Source organism: Corvus hawaiiensis, chromosome 12 (genome assembly GCF_020740725.1).
Source record: "Corvus hawaiiensis isolate bCorHaw1 chromosome 12, bCorHaw1.pri.cur, whole genome shotgun sequence".
NCBI lineage: Eukaryota > Metazoa > Chordata > Aves > Passeriformes > Corvidae > Corvus > Corvus hawaiiensis.
The window spans coordinates 3,263,097-3,284,966 of record NC_063224.1 but is presented as its reverse complement, the minus strand read 5'-3'; the positions used below and the strand labels follow the sequence as shown (position 1 = coordinate 3,284,966).

General features: G+C 43.6%; 1 protein-coding gene across 6 annotated transcripts in view; it reads left to right on the top strand.

Moving 5' to 3' along the window:
- The window catches only part of LOC125332082 (hepatocyte nuclear factor 4-beta-like), a 53,380-nt gene that overhangs the window by 4,376 nt on the left and 27,134 nt on the right, over positions 1–21,870 (top strand). For 5 of the 6 annotated variants that reach the window (XM_048316692.1, XM_048316693.1, XM_048316691.1 and 2 more), the window contains 5 exons: positions 4,235–4,407; positions 4,484–4,576; positions 11,741–11,867; positions 16,943–17,166; positions 21,057–21,216. The gene's annotated coding sequence lies outside the window, so the exon portion shown is untranslated. Of the gene's footprint in view, positions 1–4,234; positions 4,408–4,483; positions 4,577–11,740; positions 11,868–16,532; positions 16,635–16,942; positions 17,167–21,056; positions 21,217–21,870 lie in introns of those variants that run through there. The other variant, XM_048316694.1, reaches the window with a different exon arrangement.

Here is a 21,870-nt window from a genome sequence, read left to right as displayed (position 1 = left end):
GTGCTGGCTCACGCCTTTGCCCTCCAGCTCTCCCTCACACAGAATTTCTCAGATTCATTAAACAATTCCCACGGGTTCCAGGGCAATAACTGAGGTTTTGGAACTTATCTTGGGCAGTTGGTTTCTGCATGGATCTTCCTTGGTGACTCTTGTTGCTGCTGGGTGTCATTGCTGGCCTCGTGCCCCTATGAAGAGCAGAGGGCCAGGTCAATCAGCCCTTACTGTAATGGAAACTAAAGCCTGTTTGGTTCTTTTTAAAAAAGGGGTTAAATTGCTGGTCTGGTCAGGAAAGAACTGGAAGAGTGTTTGTTCCAGTGTTGGCTCCTGAAAGATTCAGTGGACAGAAAGAGACTCATGTTTGGGTTTGAATCCTCTGCACCAAGGCTGTGATAAAATCCCACTCAGATCTTAAGTGTGCACCAATCCATTTTAACAGAGCCTGAAGAGCTCTCTAAGGAGGCTTTTGCTGCTGCTCTGAGCAGTGTTAACAATCTGCTGTGGTGCCTCAACCCCAGAGACAGAAGAAATCCTGGCAATAAAAATGCTTCCTCCAATAACACCTTCACTGCTTAATGGGCTGTGAGCTCACATGGAAGCAGCTGCCTCTCACCATCACAGAGGACACATCTCCCAGTCAGTTTTAGCACATGGAAACCACAGAATAAGAAAAAAAGCAAATCAGGGCTGAAGCATGACATTTCCACCTCCACATACAGGAAATAAGAATGGTTCAGTAGTGCTGGCACGAAAGAGCCTGAACTCAGCTTTATCGTCTTGGGAAAGAAATAAACACCCATCTTTTAGCAGAGCTGGAGGTCACCTCGTTCTTCCTGCACACCCACTGTGGTTCTCTTGATCCTGTCTCCTGCCATTCCACAGAGGAGGTGGAGTAACACGGATGTCCTGCAGTGGATGGGAGATTGCTGAGGCATGGGACTCGTTTTGTCCATAGCACAGCAAAAAAGAGCCACTCCTTGCTCCAAAAAAGCTCCTTAAGCTTCCAAAGAAAATTCCAGAATAAAGGAATAAGGGTGGCCTAATAGATGGGGTCCAAGCACAGTGGGGGCAATGGAAGGGGAAGGTTTTAATGGAGACTTTTCTTTTTCCACACCTGGAAGAGGAAGGCTGCCTACAGAACACAGGCAGGATTTTGGTTGCAAGTGCCAATTTTCATATTCTTCAGAATGATTTGGGGTGAAAGGGACCTTAAAGGTCATCTAGCTTCAACCCTCATGTTGCCCAAATATTTCATATTTCGTATTTCACATTTCATATTTTGTATTTAGTATTTAGTATTTCATATTTCACATTTCACATTTCACATTTCATATTTCATATTTCACATCTCACATTTCATATAGGACTAAATAAAGAGCAGGTATAGACCTGAGTTTTTGTTGTGGCATTCAAGCTACCAGGGTCCCAAGAGCTCAGATTTCAGCCTTAAATTTCATTGCTAAAAGGAAATATTCAATCCAAGCTATGGTCATACTGGCATGGGTTATGTGGACCTTTCGGAAGGGACCTCACCTACTGGGAATGCTCCCTGCTTTCCAACTCTCTTTCTCTTTGCCATCCCTGGAAGAAACTTGTGAGTAAAATTTCATTCCTGGAAGACAGAAATCTTGGAGAAACATCTTCCTTTTCTCCTCAAAGGGTTGTGGTAGAGAACATGAATTGTGGTGTGTCCTGTGGCTGGGAATGTCAGAAGGGGGAATCTCTCTGGAGACAGAAATCCCAAATTCCAGGTTTCCTCCTGCTGAATCCAGAGACATTGTGTGCGATGGGATCGTGGGTTTGTTGTTCAACAGGGCTGGTTAACAGCAGCTCAGATTTCAGGAAAGGCAAGGCAAGAAATTCCTTGTCCTTATTGTTTGTTCTCCAGGATGGAATCCAATGTCTGACTGTCCTGCCTAACTTTATGGGTAGCTTGTTTCCTGGATGTCCTGAAACAGATGACCTGGAACAGATAGAACTTGGCTTTTTCCTCCTGCAGCTGTGAGGGACAGGAATATTGCTCTTCCATGTTATTTACTGGAATTCACACCCTTTTCTGAATTAGTTCCTCCAGGTCGATTTTTAGTTTTGAACAGGTTTAGCTTGATGCTGCCATTTCCAAGTGCTGGTCCAAACACTCCCTTCCAGAGATGGAATAACTTCAGGGGGGCATCTCCATGGGCTATCCAAATGTGTCCATACACTGTGGCCACAGACCTGATGGGATCTGGGGGAATAATCTTGTCTGATGTTCCTTCAACAAGAGGAGCCATGGCAGCGTCAGACTGTGTTGGTGGCATCTAAGAGCAGCAGCAATTCTTAATTCAGGTCTTCCCTTCAGCACAGCAGGTCCCATGTGCAGCATCTTCCTGCCCAGTCCAGCTTCTGACCTTGCTGGAAAACCAGTTTGTTCCACAGGTGTTTGATGACTGGTTTACAACAGGATGCTTCTGTCAGTAGTGACCTTTCAGAAATGTTGCTTGAAGAAAATCCTGACAAACACCACTGAATGGTGAGGTGTGGGTGTTAACAACCCTCACTGGAAAGGACTGGAGGAACTGGGAGTGGGTTTGGGGCAAATAATTTATCCTCCTTTTCACCACTTCCTCCATATCTGCCTCGCTAGGGCCATACCTGGTGGCAGGCATGTCAGACACAGTTAGTTTGATGTGGGATTATTTTATGTCTATCCATCTGAAAACAATTGCCATGAAACACCAAAACCTTAGTATTTCCAATGTTTATTTAATATTTTGTTCTTGGCTTCTTGTCCTTAATGCAGCTACTGAAAGCAAAAGAAATATCTTGCACTTAGCTTGCACTTTCTCTTCCTGTTGACTCTTCTGTTTTAATTCAAATTTGGGGGCTTTCTCTAGAAAAAAAAATATGAATAAAGTACTTAATGAGAGTTCACATGGTAGTTTAACTTTTCAGGGTCCAGCACTGCTGTAGTTTATTTGCTTGCCAAGTAATTACCAGTTTGAAATTGCAGTTCTACTCCCAAGTTTTAGGACAGTCAAACAGGAAAGATCATCCTCAGGGTCAGACAGGTCTGAGAGACTTTAATGTCCTTGTTCCTGATGTGGAGAGGGCACAGACTCATCCAGGTCAGTGGGGAGTTTGTCTTTCCTTGCACCAAACCCTCCAGCCAAATGTGGGAGATGTGTGGAGCTCCCTGGTTTTCTGTTTGCTGCCCAGGTGATGTCATCCAAGTTACTTTTAGCTGGGGCACAACAATTAGTCCTATTTTATCCCTCCTCAAGTGGTTTAATGAAATTTTACAGCTTCCAACCCCATACTCAACTGCCAGGGAAATCTAAATTTCCATTAATAAATGTTCTTAAACAGCTAAAAAATACCTGTGCCTGGGGTCTTAAATTTACTTAAAATGTGGCAGTGATGAGGAGATGGAAGTTTTAAACTTAGCAATAGGATCATAAGAGAAGGCTTTATCACCTGTAGACCATCTTGGAGCAGGCCTGAAGAGTGGCCTGGAGGAGGTGGGAATACAGAGGTGAGGTAATCTGGGAGATGACCCCGTGTGAGTCTTTACTCGTGTATGAAGCATTTATTGAAACAGATACGAACCCCACACCTCTGCCTTTCCCATGGTGGGTCCTTTTGTTGTGGTGCTGTGCAACCTGGCTGGAGGGACCTACAGGTTTATTCAGCAGCTTCAGATGCTGAGGTTACAGAGAAATACCCCCAGTGTTCAGATACTGGGAGTATCATGGAATCACGGAATGGTTTGGGTTGGAAGGGACCTTAAAGCTCATCTCATCCCACCCCCTGCCATGGACAGGGACACCTTCCATTATCCCAGGTTGCTCCAATCCCCATCCAACCTGGCCTTGGACACTTCCAGGTCTGAGGAAATCTGCAGATAAAGTCATAAAAGGTGTCAAGGATCAGGCACGTGAGAGTATCACAAATTGATTATGGCTACTGCCGTGACCAGATATGAAATAATGATTTACACCTCTTTTATGGCTGGCTGATATCTCTTAGTGTTGCAAATGTACACTCTTTAATCAGTGGATTTCCATTCACATTTTCAGTGGCCATCTGCCCAAAAAGGCCCTGAATAAGTGGTACTTTTTGAACGAAAAATGTTAAGGAGGTACCAAACCTTCAAAATAATCTGGATGTGCTCCCTGTTTTAACCAATCCAGCAAAATCATAACCTGTTACCTGCTAGATGTGGTGTTTTCTTTCCTTTGTTTTCTTCTCCCTATAGGAGCTCCATGTTGTGTTCCCACAGCCTTAGAAGGGGTTAGAAGCACGCAATGGCCATGGGGAGAGGAAGCTACTTTCCAGGCTAAATCCTCCCTGATATAAATCTGTTCCACTGGCACTGCATTTTATCAGGTCAGTGCAGCAGGCAAAGCACGAGAAGTGACACCAGAGCAGGTAAGAGATCCCCATTTGTTGTGTGCCCAAATATTCCAAGCAAAAGAGTTTACGTCAGCCATGTGTTCTTTTTCAGGGAGGAGGAGGACATCAGGAAGTCTCCTAATCCTTGCTGGGTTGCCAAATGATGGAAACGTGAAAGCTGCCAGGAAGAACAGGGATCAAAAGTGTAAGCATTCAGTTTTGGGGGGAATAAAACTAACTATCCCATGGAAAAAAATAAAAACGCCCTGCAGTTCAGTGTTGTATCTGTCTCTGAAAGGTATTTGAGTTGACAGCTTAAAATACTTCTTAAAATACTCTCTTAGTCAGTTTATGGTGGTGGTTTCTGAGTTCTTTCAAGTGTCTCCTTTGAAGTTGTATGAGGATGCATGAGACAATTCACCCGAAGGGAGCCTAGGCTGAGAAGCCAGAGAATATAACCCAGGAGGGCTTTTTCTGACCATGCTGAAGATCTTAATTTTTTTAAAAAATAGGTACATTCCTAATCAATCTGGGAAACGATACAAAGAGATCACAGCCACATGTACCTTCAGGAATGCACTTCAAAGAACACGTTGTGCTCAAGCGTTTCATTTTCACTGCAAACTACTCTGAAACAGAGCTTTCCTGCAGGGTTATTTGTGCAGGCTGTGTGGTTCAGGAGCTCTGCAGAGGCTTTCAGGTGGTACCTCCTGCCTCACAGGGACTTGGGATGATGAGCTGGATCTCCCAGGCAGACAGTTAAGGCACTTAGGGCTGATGTCACAAATAGAAAGTGTTTGATCATTTGTGGTTTAGCTCAGAGTGTCTCAGCCCAAAGTATAGACCCTTAATCTCCTCCTCTTTGACTTGCTGCCCAGTTAGAAAGCCCCTGAAAATCCACCTCCATTCCCACCAGGAGGTTCCTGAGGCATCAGAACGTCCCTTCTGCTGATGTTTCTGGGCAAACTGACCATCACTGCCCTCAGGGAAGGCAGAGGCAGAGACACAGATGTCCATCTCTTCATTCCCATCCTTGGATCATGGGCATCCCTTCATTGGCTTGTCTTCTCCAGAGGCCTCTGGCTACCAGGGGAGGGTGTCCCCAAGGCATTTTTAGCCATCGAGCTCAGTCTGGAGAGTTGATTGAGAGCCCAGCCAGAGTGTGGCCATTGACAGAGACCAGGGATGGCAGCAGGGCATGGGATACAAGTGGAATTCTTGGCCCAGGGATGAGGGAGATGTCTCATGCCTCAAAGGTGACTCCTCCAGCACTGAATGAGTAGGTGAGGGCTGTGATTCTCCTCAGGACTCTGCCTCAGGGCATTTATCCAGCCGTGGATGGATAACACTGAGACTGGGAGCCAGCACCCGGAGCCCCTAATTCCCTGCAAGGCTGTGCTGAAGGCATGCTTCTTCCCTTGGCATTTTCTTTTGGCCCTGATTCCCATGCCAGCTATTTTGGAGTCCGGGCCAAGTTGTCTTGCTGTCTCCACAGGCTGTAAAAGGAGCCTTGGCAGCACTGCCTGCTTCGCACTTAGGATGTCCCAGCTGCCTGGGCTCCTCAGGGATTTAACCCTGCCTGATTTGCTTGAATCTATGTGCAAGCTCTTGTTCTCAGCTGACCACAGCAGCTCAGGTCACTATTAATTCATGAGCAAGTTATCCCTGCCAGCCTTTTCACCATCACAGAAATCCATAAAGACAAGTCTTGCTGTTTTTCTCCCCACTTCTTTATCCTACTAGTTTTAAAGTTGTGGTAAAAAAGGCTGATTTAATCACCTTTCTCTTGCTGATGAACTTCATAAAGCACAATAAGCTTAGTAAGGAAAAAATCTACCCTGAGTCTGAGTGATGTGTTCACAGCATCTCAGAGAACTACAAACCCAAGTAACTGCATGACTAATTTGCCCCGTGTCATTAATTATGTCTTATCTCTGTGGAGAGAATGGGTTTTCCTAATAGCCCATATTAATGAAGGAACAAGTCAGGAATAAGAAAGTCAAGCAAAGAGCAAGGCCAGTGGCCAGGGAGGCACAGGGCGTGCCTTGGGATCACACTCAGTCCGGGCAATAAATCCCTGGGGGTTGTTCAAGGGTGCAGGGGAACTTGGCAATTTCCTGGGGCTTTCCACACCTCACGGGATCAGAGGTTGGGGTTCTACGTGTGTGACGAGAAGGAAAAGCATGACCTAAACACCAGCGGGCACGTAGATGCCATTTCTCCAGGAGCTTTGCCAGGCTGAATGCCCATGACCTGACTTCTCTTGAACACCTGCATTTGTTCCCAAAATTTAATGAACCCACTTCTATTGGTTGTGTTGAGCAATTTACCATTCTGGTGCCAAAGCAGAAGAGGAGGAATGAAGGTGATATTTAACCTTCCCACCTTTCCCACAAGGGAGAGAAAAAGGTCTGGAGAAGGTCAGTGCAGAGGGGCTGGGTTCTGTCTTCGGAGCCATGGGAAGGTTGTTCTTGAGTCTGTTGGTACTGCTGAAAGCTCTAAGGTCTGTGAGGACCCTTGCAGGGTATGTGGCCTCAGTGTTGCTGTAATTTATTGAATTCACTGTTCCTGAGAGAGCTGGGGGAAGTCCCTAAACCACTGACCAGTGGTCTCTGGGAGGGTGTACTGGCAAAAGACCTTGCCCATCCCACCCCTTCCCTACCAGGAGCAGGAGCCTGGGTTGTGAGCGGGGTGAACCCTCTGCTCTGGAGCAGGAAGGCAGTTCCCACAAGCAGCAACCCAACATCTGTCAGGCACTTCAGCTGCAGCTCATAATATTTATTTTTCCCTTTGTTCTCCGCCTTTTATCCTTTGGTGACTTACCAGGCCACCCAAACCAAAGGAGATCGCTGGGTCTGCAGAACAGCGTCTCACACAGCGGAACAATATCAGGGGGAAGAAATGCTCCCCCAATTTCTAGGGAAAAGGGCAGTAGCACTTCTCAGAAGGTTTATTTAAACATGGCTGTTTGTTTTTGCTGGAGATTGAGTTACCTTCCCTTATAAGAGTAATGTTTTTGGAATCCTCCTTGTTTCTCCTGTAATCAATCACAGTTGTCTGAAGGAAACGAGCTGGGCTCTTTGTCATTTTTCTTTGCTTTTCCTCCATTGGCAAGTGAAGGAAGTGCCCCAAAAAGAGTAATTTATTATGAACTTGGTTTTGACATTGTTGGCAAGTCCTTGGCATGCTGGCTACATAAATTACTGCCCTATCTCTGGGCAGACAGAGCACAAAGGCACAGCTCTTGTTTCTAATTGTAGGCTGGCAGGACCTCTGCTATCAGGCAACACAGACAACAAAGAGAAGAAGAAAAAAGGCTCCCAGCTGGCTCTCAGCGAGGGTGGCAGGGCTGCAGGGAGGGGACCCCAGGTCCTGTTATGACTCCAAGCCATGTTTTGTCCCAGCAGCTGCCAACAACCACACGGACAAAATCTGCTGGCTGGTTTTGTGGCTTCTCGCGGATCACGGGCTGCTCTCCTCAGCGCGGACAGGCAACAATGCAAAGTTGCACCCAGGGCTCTTTAATTCTTGTGAGGGGATGGCATTTGGGCTGAGGCACAGCACAGTGACCTCAGGGAACAGCAGACTGATGGGGAAGACTAAGACTTCAAAGAAGTTCTGAAGTGGTTCTGACTCTTCTCATCCCCCGTTCTTGTTTTTTTTTTGATCAGCTTTTCATTGAGATTTGCTGCTCTGGGCTAAATAGTTTGGAAGTGTTTGGCTGATAGAACAGCTGGAACTGGTAATGTCCAGCATCTAACAGGGTCTGTTATGATGTTGTTTTCCTTGTTTTTCCTCACAAAGTTCTGAAGAGCTTTTACAAAGAAGAACTATTTTTTTGTGTAATTGTGGAGGTGTACATCTAGAGAAACTGAGGCTGTGTAAGTAGGACAGGAACAGATCCTGCATCAGCAAGTGGACAATGGGAGAAGGAAAAAATAGGACTAAAGTCATGGAACTCCTATAATTTTAAATGCAATTTGCTAAGGAACTGCAGTCCCCATCTCTCTGCCCCTAATCACTTCTTTATCACTTGAGACAGAAAAGTGCTGGACAATGAGACACAAATATCTGTAAGGTGGCAGAAGTGGAGGTGGTTTTTAGCAAAAAAAGGCACCTTCCCAGCACTGACCACCATTGCTGTGGTAGAAATGCCTTCATTTGGGATCCTCCAGGCCACTCTTTGATGTATTTGAGCTAAAAAATGCTGAGTGTTCAGTTCTTTCTACTGGGTGATTTTGCTTCAGTTGCCTCCTTTTGAGCCCTCCATATTATTTGGTTTCACTGAGTATTTGGTGTAATGGTGGTGTTCTTTGAATGACGTTGATCCATCATTTCTGAGAGTAATGTCTACTCTGCTTTTCCTGTGGTAAGCTTTGAATGCAGCCATGCCACACAGCTGGCAGTATATACCCAAGAAAATGGAAAAGGTGCAGTTATTTTAGGCTTTACAAGGTTGGAAACAGGGAAAGTTGTTTTGATTTTCAGCCTCCATCTCTCTTTAGTAGCGTTTAGGATTTACAAGGACTTGGAGGGTATACGGTTCAACACAAGCATTTCCCCAGATTAGGTGATGCTCATTCCTTGGTCTCCTTAAAAAATATTAGAAGAAATTTCATCAGATCATGGAGCTCAGAATGTCAAATCAGAGTCTTACACAAATAATCCAGGTTTTGGGAAGCTTGTCATGCTAAGTGGGTTCTTTGGCATCGACTGGTTTTATTATGGATGGAGCCACAGCAGAGCCACATTAGAAAAGGATATTGTTACCACACTTTCAGTATCAACAATGCTACTTGGAGAGGAATAATCTGTTCCAGATGACTGTTAAGAACGTCTGTCCTCTTTAGAAGGGATTTTTTTTTTGTTTAGTTGATTTATTCTGATTAGATTTGGGATCATTTAGACTCCTGTCAAAGAGTCAGTAAACATGAAGATAATGTGATTCACAGAACGGGCAGTCTGAGAGGCTACTTTCATTTAATTCAATTAGATGGGCTTTTAGATTGGATTTATTTGTTTTATCTTGAGTATTGTAGCAAATTTTTTCTCCGTGAAAGAGGAGGCAGAGTACAATTACTGCAGACATCAAAACTGCTGGGTTAATTCCAGGGCTTTTCCATGCCACTGGCAAGTGAGGGGACTGCAGTTACCTGCATAAATGACTGGGTGTGAGAGCGGGCACAGATAAAGCAGATGAGATTTTGAGGGGCTTGAAGGAAAAACTCTGTTTGTGATATATATCACACCAGCATTTCCCACCAGAGCCATGTGCAAGGCAGGCGCCAAACTGAACTCTTTGAAATTAAAGCAAAAAGATATTTTAAATTTGGCTTTGCTCAACATGGGTGAGGGGAGTCTGTGAAAAAACTAAAGTTACTGTAAACTCACAGGTTTCTTCAGTCTCTTTGTGTCCCTCCTTTGTTCTGGTCCTGGGATAATGCCCATGGTTTTTATAGCACTGATGAGGATGCTTTTGGTATCTCCTGTCCATCACTGATGTCCCTCTGTACCACATCATCCTGCACACGGGAACTGCAGGTGAGACAAGGCTGGGAACACCCCTGGATAGAGCTCAGGAGCAACAGTGCAGGAAAAATATTCCATGGCCAAGGGTATGGGCAAAGGCTGTTGTGATGTGCCTCAGTTATTTGTCTGTTCTTCTCATAACTTGCTGTATCTGGGCTCTCGCCCAGCTTCTCCCTAGGCCATTGCTTAGGTGCCTTGGATCAGGTATTCCCAGGAGCCACGGGGAGAGCAGTGGGGGCTGACTGGCTGCATCTGGATGCCTCTTCCACTGAGCAAAGTGCTTGGTGACCACCCTGACAAAGCTCAACTCTCACTCCTCTCTGCATTCCCAGCACATCCAAATCCATCTCTCCAGCCACTGAATTTTCCCTCTGAGGACTTAATTTTGGTTTTGAGTGTTTCTCCAGCAGGCATTAGTTAAGCCTGAAAGGCTTTTGAAGATGTTCCCCACAGCTGAGGGCTGCTGAGCATCCAGCAGTGGCAGAGTATGGGGAGCTTTGTTAGTCCTGGATGTGCAGATTCCTGTTTTGTATTTGAAATAGATCTGCACCCTCTTGGTTAACAAAATATTATGCTCAGGACAACTACCTGAGCCACCTCACTGAGCCAAAGGGCCCTAGGAGGGTTCCAGAAGAGCCAGTATTAAATCCAGAGACATCAACATTAGTGAAGTAGGACTAAATTATCTCCAGCTGGTGCTGGCTCTCACCTGAGGCTCAGAAATAAGTAGCTCCCTGGAAAAGAAGGGAAGATGAAGGGTGCTAATGAGGACCAGAACCATGCTTGGAGCTCAGGTCACGTTCTGTTTCCAGCCCTATCAAGTGCAGTCAGAGACAATTTTTCACCTCCTGTCACTTGTGCACCAGCCAATCCATCAAAGCCAAATTCCTCTGGCAGTGAGGAAGGATCCAGTCCCACTGTTGGAGCATTGGAGGCATGGCTGCCCCTGCTTCCAAGGTCTAGGTGAGAAGCGGAGATCCCTTGAAACTTCTGTTTTCCTTCATTCAATTAACTCTTTGTAGCTGTTAATTGCATGTTAACCACGATCAGAACTCACTACCAAGGGCTTCGCTCCTCACTGACCAGTGCCATTGAGTGCAAGTCTTGAAATATTTGGGGAAAATGATAGGGAAACACCAACCATTGCTCTGTGCTGAACGTGACTTAGAATAGCAACTTATGAGCAGATTAAAAATCAGCTCTCACATCACCTGGATATTCAGAGACCTTCACTGTGTGTTTCTGAGCAGTTCTTATGACTAAAGTGGTCTTAGAAGAAACAGGGATTTTCAGACATTAATTATTTACTCATGTGATAGGTAAGCTCTGCTCTCACATGTACCATACTATTATTTTTAATTAACATCTCTAGATTCTCTGGAAAACCCTACTTGCCATGTGACTCTTTATAGCTAAGCAGCGTTGAAAATACCTGTATTCCTCACTGCACCTAGAGCTGCAGAGTCAGAATGGTTTGGGTTGGAAGGAACCTTAAAAAATCCTCTTGTTCCAATCCACCTCCCACTATCCCAGGTTGCTCCAAGCCCTGTCCAACCTGGCCTTGGACACTTTCAGGGACCCAGAGGCAGCCACAGCTTCTCTAGGCAAGAAGGAGATGGGTATTCATATGAGTGTGGCACTTGTGCAGCACTTTGGGGCATACTGTTGGGCAGAGATGGATATAACGAGGCATGGAAAACATAAATTCAGCTGGCTGGGATCACTGGGTGAGTAATTATCCCTGTGGAAGCCCAGCAGGTGGATTAATTACTGGGCTGCCTTTGCAATAAGCAATTAAGGGAAAACATCTGTTTCACATCACCCATCTCTCCTTTTCCAGGATACTCCTCTGGTTTGTCTCTCTGATGCTGCAACCTGGAGACAAGTCATTTCTGTGAGGAGGTTGTGCAAACATCATGTGTTCCTGTGTGGAAAGCAGAGGACACGGCCAGGAGCAACAGGACACGGTAAGGAACATCCGGAATGAACTCCCGACTCCCTTGTTTTATTTTCTATTGGGTTCTGCCTTGTTCCATTCCAGAACGAAGCTGTTTCCAGGCACTGGCAGCAGCCCTGTTAGAGGTGCAGAAAATAAACCCAGGAGCCAGCTCTGCTCGGTGACTCAATATCTCTGCTGCCATCTTGAGTAAGAGGAAAGTCTGAGCATCTGAGCAACCTTTTCCTGCTTGATTAGGGGTTTTAAAGTGGATTTTGTTAAATTAGCCAGGCCAAACTCGTATCTGGTGTGCAAAGTTGGAAAGGTCCTGTCTGCACCAGGAAAGGTTCCCATGCTCACCAGTGCTCCAGGGTATCCATGGCTGATGCTGAGTGTCCTTGTGCTGCTGAAAACTGAGAGCAAGTGAAGCAAAATGGTTTTTGTATTACCAGCAGGGTTTCTTCATGCTCTGGGTAGATTTAATTGGGAGAGAATCTGTTCAAAGTGATGGTAAATCCAGAACAACCCTGCTTTATGTGAGCTGGTTTCAATACTGCTGCTGTAGGTCGACATGCACAGATGTAAAAGAATGGTTTTTCCCCCTAAATTGTGGCTATTTCTTACTGGGATAAGTTACCCAGAAGTTAAATCTGGTTGTCTATAGATTATCACGATGTCCAGGCCTCTGCCTGCTAACAGAACATAGACAGAAAAATAATTTTTGAAGGTGTGGACTTCATTATTTACTTTATCCAACTTGCCTTTAATTTATCCATCTTGCCTGAGCAAGCATTGCTTTCTCTAGAAGTCCCTTATCCTTATTGCTCTTGTCTGGGATTTATTTTTCAAGCAAGGATTAGATTAAATTTCTGTAAAAATATTTAATACACTTGATCAGAAATGTGGGGTTTAGCAATGGATCAGTGTGTCACCTGCTGTGCACACAGCAAATGTTGGTTATTTTCTTCGTGTCTTGATCTAAAATCGTGAATATACAATTGGAACATACATTTGGTGAAGAAATGTATCCACCCTCCTTTAGAATGACATGAAAATCTCATGTTTAATTTAAAGTACAATGGAATTGCTGCTTGGCTTGAAGTGCTTAAGCAATATTAGAAACTTTTGCCTAATCTCTGTTTTGCAGATTAAAATACCAATATTTCCAGTGCAACCAGAATTTATTAAAGCAGGCTATTGCCTAGGGAAATATGCCTTTGGATGTGTTTCTATCAACTCCCCTGGAAAAAAATTGAATATAATTAGTGTTGCATAACCATAGAGAGAAAAATGGGCCAAAACCTAAGTGCATAAAGGGAATATTGCAACTGTGGAGTGTAAATTGCTTGTGGCTTGCCAGGCTGGTTGTCATTCCTGGGGGCCAATGCCAGTCAGAAACTCCTAACTGGAAGAAAGCAGCAAGGCTGGCGATGTCCAGGAGAAAGATGAGAGGAGCTGTTGTATAAAATTGGGAAAACAGAGTCCCAGAGTGACAGGTAATTTGTTTTATATATACCTTGTATACCCATCAGTGAAATTCAGGCCAAAATGAAATTATTCCAGTCCCTGGTGATGGAGTTTCACTCTGAGTTCATGGAGACTCCAACGGCTCATGAGACGTTGCTAAATAATTCTCAGTAATTGTCCCATTCTTTCTCCTTCTTGTGGTGAAATCAGTTCTGTGAATCAGCTCCTCTTCCAATTAAAACAATTGGCTGATTAAACTCTCTCCATGCAGTGAGATCAGATTTAGGTGATTCTCACAATGCAGTGACTGGATTTGGTGGGGGCTATGTGCATCTGGGACTGAGCTGCTCTGGTTTCCCTCTTCACTTCTCCTCTTCACCTCTTGTCTGCTGCACTTATTATCAGCAGGGATGTTTCTTGCAGCATTTCTGAACAGCACCAGGGCTGGAGTCTTCCATCCCCCAAGTGCTGCTGAAGTATAAATAAGAGCAATAAAGAGCCTTTTCCCTCTGCTAATAATTCATTGGTGTTTTTATGCAGAATTCTGGCCTGGAGCAAAATATAATTGGCAGGCAGCTTTTAACAGGGGAGGCCACAGTGACCTGTTTCAGCAAGGGACCACGGAATAACAACCTCATGTTGTGCTTTAAGCATCACTGAAATCAGAAACGAAGCTTGGCTTGGAGAGCTCCTCCAGGATTTAAGGCTGGTTTTCCCTTTCCTTCCCTGAAATATCTGGGGGAAAAAAACCCAAACAAACAAGAGACAGAGATTAGGTTATTCCATGTGTTAGGGGAGAAATAGCTGTAGTAAGTAGGTATATGGTGTAAAAATGCAGGTCTGATCTGTCCCCAGGCCTGTGACATTTGCCATACATTTGGGTTCCCCAGATTTGCTAAAAAACTCTGCCCTGAGGGAATGTCGACAGTGGCAATTCACAAATGAAAAAACAGAGGAGTGCATAATTTGCTGGTTAACTCCAATTTCTAAATGACTCATTTGATGTCACATATTCTTGAAGATATGAAATGGTTCTAATTAAAGGCAGATGTGCAAAATATAGCCTATAGGATGGATATAGGGAAAACATACTTTTCCATGTGAGTGGCAAAGCCCACAGCCACAAATACCTCTCCAGTTTGGCAGCCTCAAAAATGCATCCACAAATATTATTCATCTCAGTGGTCTGCAAAGATTTATCAGGGGTTGCAGCTTCCTGAAAACATCTGTGAGGCTCAGGGGTTTGTATGTGTGTGTTTGTCACTTGGCAAACAGTCACTTGCTTTTACTATACCCTCTAAGAGAGCAGCAATTATGAGTAAGAGAGTCTGGAAGAGACTGAAGTATTCAAAAATGGATCTTATGGGGAAAATATAGCTGGATGTTTACAATAATTTCTCCAATTTAAAGTCATGAGAAGCATCTTTCCACACGTCAGTATGTCTGCTTACTGCTTTTTTTTGGGGGGTTGGGATAAATCTTTTAGAAAGGAAAATGTCTGAATTTGTCCCAAATACTTTAAAAGTAACTTGTCATTTTGGATTGTGAAGGATGGTTTGGGTTGGAAGGGATTTTAAAAAAGATCATCCCATTCCATCGCCTGCCATGGGCAGGGACACCTTCCACTATCCCAGGTTGCTCCAAGCCCTGTCCAACCTGGCCTTGGACACTTCCAGAGATCCAAGAGCAGTCACAGCTTCCCTGGGCATCCTGTGCCAGGGCCTGCCCACCCTCACAGGGAAGAATTTCCTCCTAATATCCCATCTAAACCTAAATTTTTGCAGTTTAAAGGCATCACCCCTTTGTCCTATCTCCAAATGCCCTCTCCAACAGATGAACACGTAATCCTGAAGCTCCAGGGGTTGAGTAAGAGGTGTCTTATTGATGAACAACCAGCACTTCCCTTATGGACACTGTTGAATCGTTATGTTGTATCTATGATTCTACGGTTTCTCCACGGTCCCTAAGGCATTTTAAGAGATATCCCTTACTAGAAATAACAGAAAAGCAAAAGTCTCCATGGGATATAGGATGGACAACCTGTTAGAGATGATTCACACACTGGAGTGTGCTAAAGACTGTAAGGGTACAAAAATGCACCCAACCAGCACCAGCATTGCTTTCCCACGTTTCCAGAGACTGGAGTGCAGTTCATGTCCCTCAGAGCCTTGGTTTGTGAAGGAGTCAGGGCATAAGCTGCTGAACACCAGTGAGGGATTAAATCTTTGCTGATGAGTCTCATTTTCTATCTCTCCACGTCCAGCTGAGATGGATATTTTTAATGACCTCTGGGTGCAGAGCTGGAGAGCAGAGACAAGCAACGAGTCCCAGAATTACTGGGGTTTCTCATCTCCTGTTTTAAAGAGAGATAAAATAGGGATTGCTCCTGTGCCTCAGTTCTCTAGAACAAGCTATTGGACCTGATGGAGCTGAACTCAATGATTCTCTTCCCTTCCAACTCAGGATATTCTGTAATTCTGTGATCTTTTCCTACAGGTTTTCTCATTTTTCTTCTTGACTTTACACTTTTGATGCTATTATGACTCATAGATGTTTTCTCCAAAGCCTCATCAATTTCAACACAATAAACATAGATAATCCATCATTAAAAAAAAAAAATTTAAAAATCAATATTTACTTAGGTTTGTGCCTGTTTCAGCTTTCCACTCCCCTGCAGAAATGGAAAGTTTTTCTCCAGAGTACTTAACATGTTGGTTGAGGATTTTTCCCTTTTACTCTTGATGCTGAACTCCAACAAAATGTTTGTGTGTGTGCAAGAGCTGCAAGGTCAGATGTTCAAATAGGTAATGGATTGTTGCAGATGAAATGGACCTAGCCTTTGAGTTTTGTTTTGGTTTTTTAAGTGGTCTGTCTCCTCTCTGAAATGTTTATATTCGCACTTAGTTTACTTAGAAGACAACACTGAAAGGAGTATTTTGGAGGAATTCCATCTTTGTCCTGAATTATTAACTTGTCTGAAGAATGGCAAAGATAGAAAATCTGGTGGACAGAAACAGAAATCAAAACTATCCAACAAAACACTGCATCATTTCCCTGGAAGGAACGTTGTTGAGTTTACTGTAAATCTGATGATGATTCCTGTTATCACAGTCAAAGGTCAACCCATTCTTGGTGATACTCTGAGATAACATCTGTTGGTTTATCTCCTATAACAAAAACACAGTGTGAAGACACTGAGGAGAATGGTTTGCAAAAAATCTTACAACCGGAAAAGGCGGCTTTTGGTGACATTTGAATCTTTCTTGTGATACAACTGGATCCAGATTCCACCACAGAAATCTTAAAATGCAAAAGAAAAACAAGGGACAAGGTAAATTCTTTTAAACTCAGAGCTTGGCATTTGTAAGATACAAGGCAAAATCTAAGTCCTGGGTTAATTTTTGGGAATGTGGGAGATTAGAGTTTAAGATAAATGAGTATGGCAGTGATAGAAGAATCCCTTAAAAATGGTGCTTTACGTGCTAGAAAAGGGCTTGTAACATAAAGGCATTCCCTAAAATAGAAAGCACAACACCAACATAAAACACTCATCATGTTTTCAGTGCAAGGCGAGGATTTGCACTCCTAACCTCCCACGATGGAGCTGGGCCTTGAATAGCATTTCTGTTCTCTCCTCAGCTGAGCTAATGACAGATCTGAAGAAGTGTCAACACCGCAGCCGAACAAGCTCGAGGTGGCAGGAATGTTGTTCACAGGGGACGTGGGAGTCACAGCAAATACTCTTTTCAAGGCTGGTTGCTCCTGATTAAACAGTGTTTTCAGCAGGAAAAGCCAAAAACTTGCCCAGAGGCAGTGGAGTGCTCCAGATGAGTCCCATGCTTACTCCAGCAACGGCGGGTGAGGTAATGCTCTCCCTGGCTCCTCTCTCCTCTCCTGCTGCCAGCTCTGGCTCAGGCCGGGATATTTGCTATTTGCTTGCTATTTATTTGTTATTTTTTATTTATTTGCTATTTATTTGGTATTTTTTATTTATTTGCTATTTATTTGGTATTTACTTTTTTAAAATTTATTTATTTGCTAGTTGCTTTATTCAGAGGCCGATGTCACCCACGGTGGAGGAATCCAACCTAATTCCCAATGGCTCTATGTGTCATTTTCGTTCTTGGCAGGGGGAGTTTGTCTTCTGTGACTTCACCTCCCATAAAATTTGCAAATTGAGTGGAAGTCACCTAAACTGCCCGTGAGCTCTCTTTAGGGAGGTTGGCATTGCCGTGCAGTTCCTCCGAGGTCTCTTGGACACCTGTCTGAGTTTGGGATGAATCACCCTCTGGACACAGCAGGAGAGGAAACGGCCTCAAGTTGAGCCAGGGGAGGTTGAGATTGGATAGTAGGAAAATTTTCTTCATGGAAAGGGTTATCAAGTGTTGGGACTGGCTGCCCAGGGAAGTGGTGAAGTCACCATCCCTGCAGAGATTTAAAAAACATGTGGATGTGGCACTTGGGGACATGGGTAAGTGGTGGGCTTGGCAGTGCTGGGAGCATGGTTGGACTCGATGGTCTTGGAGGTCCTTTCCAATCTTAATAATTCTATAATTCTATGACACGCCAATTTTTCTTTAGGGGTTGAAGAGATACTGATTTTCCAATCCATGTGTGAAATCTTAGTTTGGGATGGTGAAAATTAGGAGAACATCGTGATGGTGGTCTGGAGAAGGGGCTCTGATGCAACCTCGTAGTTCTGTGAGTGACAAAATCTGGATGAACACAGGGGAACAACTCATCGCAAGGGCAGTGAGGGGAAAATGAGGGCAGAAATGGAAGTTTGATTATTTTATGGTCTTTCCCCCATGTTTTGGTTCTCTGGACAGCATATTCCAAAGCTGTTTTCCAGTTTCTATTCAGTGTTGGATATATCAACAATTTGGAGGAATTTGGGCTGCATTGCTCTGAGACAGAGCAGAGCTCAGCCCAAACTCTTGCAAATTATTTGAGTTTGGATTTTCACATGTAAGCCCAGCCTAGGAAAAAGTTTCCATCTTTGTAGGAAATAACTAGAAAAAGAACATTTCCCTGCCAGAGAGTGAAAAACTGTGCAAATCTCACCTGTGAAACGCAGTATGAGTTCGCTGAAATAAGTCCCATCTTAATTTTGGTGAGTGAGGTGAAGTTTCACAAATGTGTTGACGTTTTCACAAGTTGATGGTGCCAGATATGATCTCTACTGAATTCTTATATTTTCAGATAAAATGTGTTGTACCCACAAATTTGTCAGTTTTGCTCCCTAGGACATAACTTTCATTTTAGTTTCAGAAGGTTGCCAAGGGTCCCAAATTTGAGTCAGAAACTGGTACCATACCTAACATTTACAAACAAAAATAAGAAGCAAAATGTTTTGTTTCTGTCCTTTCAGTACTTAAAATTTTGTTCATAATTAAATACTTTAATTTCCCTCCCTTCAGTGACCTTCAAAGTTTAAATACAAATGAAACCAACAATTCTTTTTTCTGTAAAAAGAGTTTTAAACGAAACTTGTTCCTGTTTTTCCATAATTTTTTCAAGTGTTGATCAGCTGATCTCTTTCCAGAAAAGAAAAGAGACAAAAAGTCCCTGAAAGGAAGAGAGACAAGAGGTCGTTGTTGATGTGAGGAAAAACATTGGGGTTTTTTTTCAAAAATATTGCAACCATTTCTTTTTTCTGAGCATTTACTTCTGCTCATGGAAAACAAAGAAGAGAAATTCCAGCTGGTGCATGGAGGCATCAGGTGTTGGCTATGAAGCGTTTGCCAGGCAGGGACAGGTTTATAAAAGGCCTTGGACCCCACACGGGGGAAATGAGATTTTTAATCAGATTTCACTCAGGTGTCCAAAAAAGGGGATTTATTTCTAAATCACCAGTGACCTGTGGCTCCATCTTTGCAAATCCAGTTGTTATTCCCAGCGGGAGCTCCTGTTTCTCAACAGAACTGAAATTCAGGCGGCTTCACATTTAGGAATCAAAAGGAGCCCTTTGTGCTTCTGAAAGTCTGGCCTTGGCCAAGTGTTCTGCAGCCAAGAACAAAAATTAAGTTAACTCAGAAAGAACAAGTCATCAGCCTGACCTTTGGTCATCAGAAGAATGTAAAACATCTCAGATTTATTCCCCAAATCCAAGTCAGATTTCATCTGTGCTGAACATTCGGTGCAATAACTGGGAATTTCATGAATTAGCCAACGTGGAGTCACTGCTGGCAGTGGGGTCTCCAGGTGATTTGTACTTGAGAGTTTGTAAAGACCAGAATCAGCATTCCAGCCTGCTGGAAAGAGCTCTTTAAGGGTTTTTTAATTTGGTTTGGGTTTGATCTTTTGTTGTTGTGTGTGCCTTTTTTTTTTTTTTTTTTTGGAGGAGGTGTTGTGGTTTAGATTTTTTTTTTGTTTGTTTAAATTGTCCTAAAGGAATTCTTTCCAGCATAGTGATTGGAGCTTGTTTAAGTTTCTATTTACTCCAAAGGGTTGTTATGGAAGAGTGAACCTCATTGTTCTAAAGCAAAATGAGTAAATGATAAATGAATGTGTTTGGCAGCAGTAAATCAAAATAAGTTTGTCTGCAGAGACAGGAGGTGGAGGTCCTGATATTTTGCTTTTCTCCCCTCCATCCTCCTGTATGATGGGTGATGATCTCCCACGTCTATCAGGTCTGTCACAGGACTTGTGAAATTTCTTAAATGATTTTTATTTTATGAATAATCACTACACAGGCAAAATCTTTTTGGGAGATAACAGCTGGAAGAACAAGGAGCCCCTCACAGTGGAAATTACAACATGTGGAAATGTAATGTTCGTTGTAATAAGAAATACCTGAAAATGTAGAGACATTTTCCTGTTTACTGTACCATAAATATCAAACTGCACCCAGGAAAGGGGAGAATTGATTTAATAACATCTCTTCTAGATAACTTTGAAATGTCTGCCATGGTAATTACATGCTAATGATATGATTTCACACTGCTTATAATCTCAGCAGCACACTGTTTCTAATTATACATTGCCCAGAAAAAGGGCCTTGCTGCTTTCTGTCTCTAAATTATTGTTTTTATCCAGGCACTACCTGTCCAGGTAGGTAATATTATAGCTACTGTTGCTTCTGAGAACCACCTGATCATTGATGGATTTATGTTCACTGCATAAAAATCCTTTTCCTGAACCATGCAAGTTCACAAAAAACTGTAATTAGTGCTGCATTTCAGTCAAAGAAAATTTCAAAACAGTGGTAGGGGATTTTAAATGGCTGTCTATGAATAAAAGCAGAAAACTTCTGTTCCAAAAATACAGTTAATGACTTCTGCCTCACCATTTTGCATAGCAACAAGTCCTTCATTAAGTTTTAGTCTCTCAGACACCTCTCCCCATATGCAGCATTGAGTTAGTTTCCTTTAAAATCATCCTCCAAAGATGGATGTGCAGCTTCCATGGCTTGCAAACATCTTCCCCAATCACTTACCTCTCCAAGGAAATGTTATTTCTGACACCCTGCCCACAGTACTTTGTGTTCTCTCTTAATCAATCTAAGCGTCCTTAACTTTGTTGCACTTCATCTTGTCTAACAAGCGTTCCCAAAAGCACCTGAATTTTATTTCTAGGAGTAAGTGTGCTGTCTTATTGGGACCATGTGTTCTTCAGAGCCTGCCCTGTGCCCTCACATAGGAGAATCCACATTGATTCATTCCCAGAGCATGAACTTTGAACACTTGTATTATTTTTATTAAACTTAACTCTGGTTCTTTCTCTGCTCTCCCCTTTCCCCTGCACCCTCCAGCTATATCCAGCCTCAGCGTCAAAACAGGGATAAATGGAAAACACATTGGAAAGAGGGTTATGTCCATATGGAGGAGGATTGACATCCATTTCCAAACTGGGAAGAACGTGCTATACCAGCCAGTTTTGCCCTTGGTTATCCACCTGAGATGCCTGTGCAGGTGAGTGCCTGAGCACCCAAGGAAAAGAGGGACACTCTGGGAAGTGTCTCAGCAGAAAGTGTTTGTCAGCCTCACAAATCTCTACTCAAATCCATCCTTTCTGCGGTCACAGTCTGGGAAGGATTTGAGTTCTCTTCCCATCTCCCTGACTGCTCTGTCAGGTTGGATCATGGTAAGGTAAAAAGAAACCAGCTTGATGTTCCTGGCTCTTGGCTGGGCCATTGTCACTTCCTTGTGACATGAGCAGTCATGCTCAGGAGATGTGAGGCCACCTCTGAGTCTCCTGATGTTGATAAAACTCAGCCCCAGCCTTGAGTAGGTCCCAGCTGAATTGCAGCTGTGACTCAGAAAGTGATGTAAGAAAGCAGGGAGAGGAAAAAGAAGAAACTGTTCAAACCTCAGCAAGGTTTTGTCCATCTTCAGGAGTGGTTTGGAACAGGGCACTGACATCTGTTTGGAACAAATGCCATGTACTGTCCCTCCAACCCCACCTTCCACAACAAGTCAGTCCTGATTATCAATGTGGTTGTGGTGCTGAAATCTAGTCCTGAACTATGAAATTTGCTCTATAACCTTTTGTCATTCCCAGAATGAAAATTGTCCAAGCACATCCTCATCCCACAACTTTCCTTGGAAATTGTCCTCAACCCTCAC